This window comes from Nannospalax galili, unplaced genomic scaffold (genome assembly GCF_000622305.1).
Source record: "Nannospalax galili isolate Female #2095 unplaced genomic scaffold, S.galili_v1.0 scaffold946, whole genome shotgun sequence".
NCBI lineage: Eukaryota > Metazoa > Chordata > Mammalia > Rodentia > Spalacidae > Nannospalax > Nannospalax galili.
This window is the reverse complement of record NW_008354753.1, coordinates 390,185-397,316: the sequence shown is the minus strand read 5'-3', so window position 1 is coordinate 397,316 and position 7,132 is coordinate 390,185. Positions and strand designations below refer to the sequence as shown.

General features: G+C 39.0%; 1 long non-coding RNA gene across 1 annotated transcript in view; it reads right to left on the bottom strand.

Annotated features, from left to right (window-relative positions):
- LOC103749118 overlaps positions 1-6,845 on the bottom strand; it is a 20,135-nt gene extending 13,290 nt beyond the window's left edge. Inside the window, exon 1 of the long non-coding RNA XR_607926.2 lies at positions 6,662-6,845. This is a non-coding gene — a long non-coding RNA (uncharacterized LOC103749118). The remainder of the gene's footprint in view (positions 1-6,661) is intronic.
- Between the last annotated feature and the right edge of the window lie 287 nt (positions 6,846-7,132).

Genomic DNA, 7,132 nt, shown 5'->3' with positions numbered 1-7,132 from the left:
ATATGAATGAATGAATGGTATGCTTGAGAAATAACATATCAAAGCCCTGAAAGGTGATGCCCCCTCTACAGGGGAGACAGTATGAATTGGGAAGGACACATGCTCTTGTGTGAATGAGATAGTCTAGAACTAGGGATGAAAAGGCCCGAGGGTCTGTTAGGATTAGGGTGGAGTCAAGCTTGTATGTCCCCATCTGAAGCTGGAGAAGCCATTTTAAATAAAATTATGGGTGGGGTCAGACTCAGGACACAGCTTCAGAGACAGAGTTCCAACAGGACAGTTCCATCAGCACAGTTCCAGGAGACAGATGGTTCCAAGAGAGCTCTAGAGGAATGAGAGTCCTGCAAGTTCAGGCCCACTCTTAAAAAATCAAACTTGAAAGTTGGCTGTGTATTTGTTCAGGTAATTATATTGGCATAGTAACACTGCCTCTATGGATTTAAAAAATGCAAATTATGTAGGAGAATTCAGTAAATCTCACCAGGGACAGATCCAAAAAATGACAAAGGTTTTATTTGACATTTTCCCACCCTCCTTACTAGCATTCTACTCCAATCACTCAGATTTCTCTCCCAAATGTTTAGCCAAGATAAGCATGATTTGGAGCCTGTCACTAGCATCATTTTTCATTTCCACGTTCCAGAACTTCTACCTCTTCCTGGATTCCATTAAGCTTCTTGATTACAGGTGCCACCAACCCAGAGGGACCGGGGGGGGGGCACCATCTTAAGATCTAAATACCATTTTCAAACCCTCTGTGTATTCCATGCTGTGCCTCTATTAGGTATCAAAAGTAAATAACTGGCTCACAGTCACCATCCTTCTAAAGAATATTTTCATTTTAAGTCATTTTAATGTCATACCACAACTCAAAGGAATTGACATCTAACAGTGGAACTTGGAGCTGAAACACAGAGAGATTTAGGACTAGTTGGAGAGAGTACAAGGGGGAAATGGATAAACTAGGAACTTAAGCTTATCTAGAGCCTATCCAACTGTAAGCAAACATGAAGTTTTCAGTCAATGACAATTCATTACAAAACTAAAACTCCTGGCTGAGCGCTTCATCGATATTCTCAGCACAGCCTATTAACTCTACATCGTTATTGTCATTTTACATGCTGGGATTTGGGTTTGTTTTAGAGTTTTTCTTCTATTTGGAGGGGGATACAGATGGGTGTCTAAGTGAATAGAAGAGAGGTTCTAGTTCAGCAGACATCACTGGGCTTCAGGACTTTTGTCTGTGCCTGGAGAGAGAGTATGACTGTAGGAATTTCAGACCATAGTGCTCTCAAATATCTTCCTACTTGGCATGCTTAGCTTTTACTTTCATTTTGTATTAAGCTAAAACTCATCTGAGGGCTATTTAATGCTCTGGCTTGTGTTTTCTAATACCAGACAAAAGTTAAACAGATGAACCATTTGGGGGGTAAGGATTGGGAAATTCACGGCTGCTAAAATGCTTTAAAGTTCCAAAATGGTTTTGTTTTTTTAAACCCATTTTCCATGTCTAGCAGCTGTGGGTTTTCCCAGGGCTCCCCCTGTGGCTCAAAAGGGAGCTGCTTAATGCTTAACAGATGAGCCAATTGAGTTTTTAAATGCAGAATTAAACTTAAAGTGCACAAAGAGCACTGGGGACTCCACAGCCAAGAATAGACTGGAGGAGGGTAGAGAGCTGCAAGCAGTGGACTGCAGGGGACAGCACCTCTTCTGTAACCAACCGCAGCTGAGGGGACGCTATGAGCACATGTATCTTCTCACCATCCCTTGAACTGGTTGCAATTATATTCCATATCACCAAAAGGTTTTCCATAGCTATTAGCTTTTGATTTATTTACACGTGTCCTTTACCTTTAAGGACAGAAAGAAAACTAGATGGATAGTTTTAGCATACTGTAAGAACAAATGTGTTCTGACCTCCATTCTATTTGCTCTTAGAAATGATGAGATAGGAGCAGGGGCCTCGGCTTGGTCAATAAAGTGCTTTCTTTGTGCAAACATGAAGAGGACCTGAGTTTGAAATCCCCAGCACCAACAAAAAAGCCAGGCATGGAGACTCAGGCCTATAATCCTAGGGTTGGGAAAGTCAAGAAAGAAGGATGCCTTGGACTTGCCAGCCAGCCACTCAAGTCAAATTGGTGAGCTCTAGGTTCAGTGACAGACCTGTCTCAAAAAAATAAGGTGGAGAGCAATTGAGGAAGACACTTGATGTCAAGTGTGGTCTCCGCTTACACACACACACACACACACACACACACACACACACAGAAATGATGATATAATTTAGTTCCCTCAGTAATTTGTGTTTTCCCTTAGGTCCCTGGGTACCTTCTTGTGTCTGAGCCCTGCTTACTAGTTCTAGATTCTTGGAATATTTGGCTTTAAATTGGAGAACCAGACAACCACCAATATGGACTGGGACACAACTTGAAAAGTCACTGAATAAACAGTTTTTTCATGATTTGAATACATGTGCATGTAAGATAACATTTGGTTTAGATCCTTAAAAAAGGTCCAGGGCCTGGAGAGATGACTCAGCACTTAAGAGCACTTGTTCTTTCAGACAACCCAAGTTTGGTTCCCCAAACCCACGTTGGGTGGCTGAATGTTACCTGCAACTCCAGCTCCAGGGGATTGGACATCTTCTTCTGGCCTCCATGGGCACATGCACTCACAAGTACATACCCCCACATAGACATACATGCATAAGCATAATTAAAAATAAAAACAAATCTTTAAAAAGGTCCAGAGAAAGGGTAGGACCAACTTTGTTAATGGACTTCTATGGTTCAAAGCAAATTATCAAAAAAAAAAACAACTGTCATTGCAAATGCATAAGTACTCTTGTCTAAGTGACTCCCTGTATTATCAAGTCTAAAACATCATAAGTGTAATATCTTTTACAGAAGATGATAAAATGATCTCTTACACTGAAAACCCAGGAAATCTGTTTGGACCCAATCTCCTGATTTCAAGCAGGTTCTTGAGTATGTGCAAGCATGATTCAGCCTCGGGGAAGGGCTAGTCAGACTCTTCAGACTCACACAACGCCACCAAGCTGCTAGAAAAATACGAACTGGACATGTTGATTTCTTAGCATCTTGGGATGATGTATCCTTTGTCTGTTGCATTTCACTTGTATTTGTGGAATATTAGGATGATTTATTTTAAAGTGCTGAAAATGAACAATTCCATTGGACACACTTCTGTTGTTCACAAGTTTACACTCTCTTTAGGTTTTGAAGTTTGGAAAACACTAAAAATTAAAGAATTTGAGGATTCATTTAAATGCAGAGTAATTAAGGTGTTGTAAACATTTCAATAGAAACTTTTCATTAGGACACTAAGAATAGGCTGGAAGTTTTCAGCTCCACACTTGATATGCCATCAAATCCAGCCCTCACTGGTGAAATCACAGGACTAAGTAAGGTTACAAAACTACACACATATGTACAAACATCTGTATCTGTGCACATGTGCTCTAAAGTTGCATATCTAAGCACATGTGTCACTCTTTAGAGGTTTTCATATCTTTCAGATTCTCCAAGTCAATAATTTCAGCTTGAGAATTATGAGCCAGTCCTGCTCCTCCAAAATAGTGAAATGAGTTCATAACTCCTAAATACATAAACCGTTAGACAAATATTACTATTTGGATTTGGTCTTCACCTTTATTGTGATAGTAGTCAATTCTTAATTTTGAGTGGAACATTCATTTTATCTTAATTTTTTAATTTTAAAGTATTGATTCTGAAAAGGCAACTTCAAAATAAAAAAAAATGGGTTGTGAATGAATAGTCCTAGTTTGCATTTGTGACTATGTAGTAAAGCCTACACCTGTTAGACAGGTGAAGCCACTTGAGTTACTGACTACATCCAGTATTGTCAGTTTGTCTGAAGAAAAGGTATTGTTGAGGCTGGGCTCCTGTGAAGGGAATGGAATGGTTAGTTGTTTTGTTGAGGCTGGGCTCCTTTGGAGGGATTTTGTTGAGGCTGGGCTCCTGTGAAGGGAATGGAATGGTTAGTTGTTTTGTTGAGGCTGGGCTCCTGTGAAGGGAATGGAATGGTTAGTTGTTTTGTTGAGGCTGGGCTCCTGTGAAGGGAATGGAATGGTTAGTTGTTTTGTTGAGGCTGGGCTCCTGTGAAGGGAATGGAATGGTTAGTTGTTTTGTTGAGGCTGGGCTCCTGTGGAGGGAATGGAATGGTTAGTTGTTTTGTTGAGGCTGGGCTCCTGTGGAGGGAATGGAATGGTTAGTTGTTTTAGTGTGAGCCTAGCTATCATGATAAAGGTCAGGATTCCTGTGTGTGCAGCCTGAGCAGTTTCCTTGCTTTGAGGCACACCTTACATATCTTGTTTTCTCCATGCCTTGAGAAAATGTGCTGAGCTGTGGCCATGTTTCCCCAAGGTGCTGTATTGTTGGGGATTAGTCATTAGATCATATTCAAAGAAACTAGGTTAATTTGAATATGCAGTCCTTAGATCACATAATCACTCACAAATGTAAATCTTTGAAAAAGTGAAGATTAGAATGCAGATTTGAGTAACAAGAACATAGACACATTATGGTTTTAGAATTAATGTTAAACTACACTGCCTCCCTGGGGATGTATACCTGTTATCTAACGGTGCCTACCTGCTGCCGTTAGTATGTGTTCTGTGGACACAAATGAAAAAGACAGTTTGCTCTGCTTCTAAATAAAACTTGTGGCTATCTTTCCATGGTTCCACATTTGTTAATTTTTCATAGAATTTGCTTAGTGACATTTAAACCCCATTGACATATATGCAGAAAAAGACGTATGCCCCTATGTATAATATTAGAATTTTCAAACTCTTGCTTTAATAATTTTTCCTTTATTTCATAGAATTAAACTAACTTCTTTGCTCTTCCTTTCCATTGGCAGGTCAGCTTAATTCAGTTTGTCCGAGGAAATTCTAAATCACTAATCAAGAAGAGCACTATTCTTATTGTTTCAATGACTCAACATGGTTTGGGGCTTTCACAAGAGGAGGCTGACGTGCACTTATGCAAACAACAACAAAACAGAAAAACACCAAAAACCCAAAACAGCTCTACGTGCTCCAGCATTTCAAATACAACTCTATTTTTATGAGATTTTTGATATACACATGGGAGCAACAGAATAATAACTGATGATGAGTTTAAATTATTAAATTATTTAAATTATTTTATTGATCTTAAAATTGGTCCCAGTATTTATTACTACATTATAGGCAATAACATATTTTACTAATTATACAAAAATGGATTTTTATTAATTTAATTATACTTATTGTTCCACTGTAACCTCATAAAAATAACCATTGTAAATAGAAAGCATTTTTAAAATCCTACTTAGATGCATATGCAGTTCGTGAGATTTGCCATTTTAAGAAATGTTAGCAAAATGAGGGTCTTACTTCAGTATATTCCTCATCATTTCACAGTTGTTTTCAGAGTAGCTCTCTGACTGCTAACAGCAGGTGCATCACAGGCTCAAGTTGGGAGCTTGCAAGCCATGCTTGGCAGATCCACCCTCTGCAGCAGTAAATGGCATACAAAGCAAACTGAATCAAATGCTTAACTGCAGAAGCAGAATCTTTCTTTTCTCTTTTAGATGTGTTTGCCTCAATCATTCCTACAACTGCAAAAATTTGCTCATGAAAAGATTAAATATTAAAAATGAATGGGAGTCAGTAGAGAAACAAAATCTCTATTCCCCAGTGCAAAAATATAATATGCAAATATTAAAATTAGGGGACTCTGCTCCTTTTCTCTCTCACACAATTGATTAAATTGTCACTACTGGAAATTGTGTGGGATTTTATTCCCTTTATGGCCATATTCAGTTGGACAGACAGAAAAATATATTGCCGCAGACGAGACCCACCACCTGGGTACACTGTGTTTCCAATTGCCTGCAGAGGTCTTGTCCAAAACTTTTCAGATACCTTTTTTTGAAAAATGAAACTATTGGAAGCGGTCCTTCATGACACAATAGATGTATTCTAAGGTCCTTTTCGATGTGGCAATTTCAGTAAGACAAAAAGACTTCTTTCTACTTAGCATTGCATAATTCCTATGTAACCAGCGCATCATTTTTTATGTTTATGCTAAACATATTTCATTCATTTTCACAGGATTTTCATTTAAAAAAATATAGCTTGAGCTAGTGGGATGGCTCAGCTGAGAAAGACACTTGCTGCACAATCCTGGCACACTGAGTATGCTCACCAGGACCCACATAAAGATGTACGAACAAGGTGACTACACAGAGTTGCCCTCTGACCTGTACACATACACTGTGGCATGCAGATCTATGTACGTACATCATACACACACACACACACACACACATACAAATATATTTATATTTTACAAAAATAAAATCAATAAAATATTTGGATTGTTCATCTTTCTGTCAGTCAACTCTTTACACCTATCTTAGAGATTCTGTATTTTTTTGTGGATTTACACTTTATTTCTTAGCTTGTATATTATTTCTTGGCTTATCAATTCTAATGCACAGGCACACACATACACTCACACAACTGCCACAACTGTCATGCCTAGCTGTCTCTTCCACATGCGTGGACATACTTAATTCTTGCAAAAAAAAAAAAAGAAGAAGAAAATGGATACAGAAACACAAAAATTACCTTTGCCTGCTCATGGCTAGCTGCGGTTCTGAAACGGCTCTCTCCTTCTGCCTCGATGTAAGAGAAGTTGGTGCTTAATGACAATGTCGCCAGCCTGTGTCACTGTGCACTGCAAGCTGAGCAGAGAGCTGCCTCCAGCTGCAGATGAGGGGCCTCAGTGTGAAGGGCACGGAAACCAGTTTGTTCCTGAGATCTCTTTCCAATACAAAGAGATGAAGCCACAAGCACAGGGAAATGTAACAACTAAGGAAGGATGATGTTTCTAAATTAGAGCAAGCAGAAAAAACTAATGGAAAATGAAGCAGGTGCTTCATGGCAATAACAGGAACCAGTCTATTCGCCTTAGGATTTGTAGTTAATATACATGTGTCAGTTTGTTATAGAAGGAAAGGGATTGTTTCAATGAACTTTTAGGTGGCTTCATGTGTGGCTGAGACAATTTTGCTTGGGCTTTTGGGAAACAACACTTTT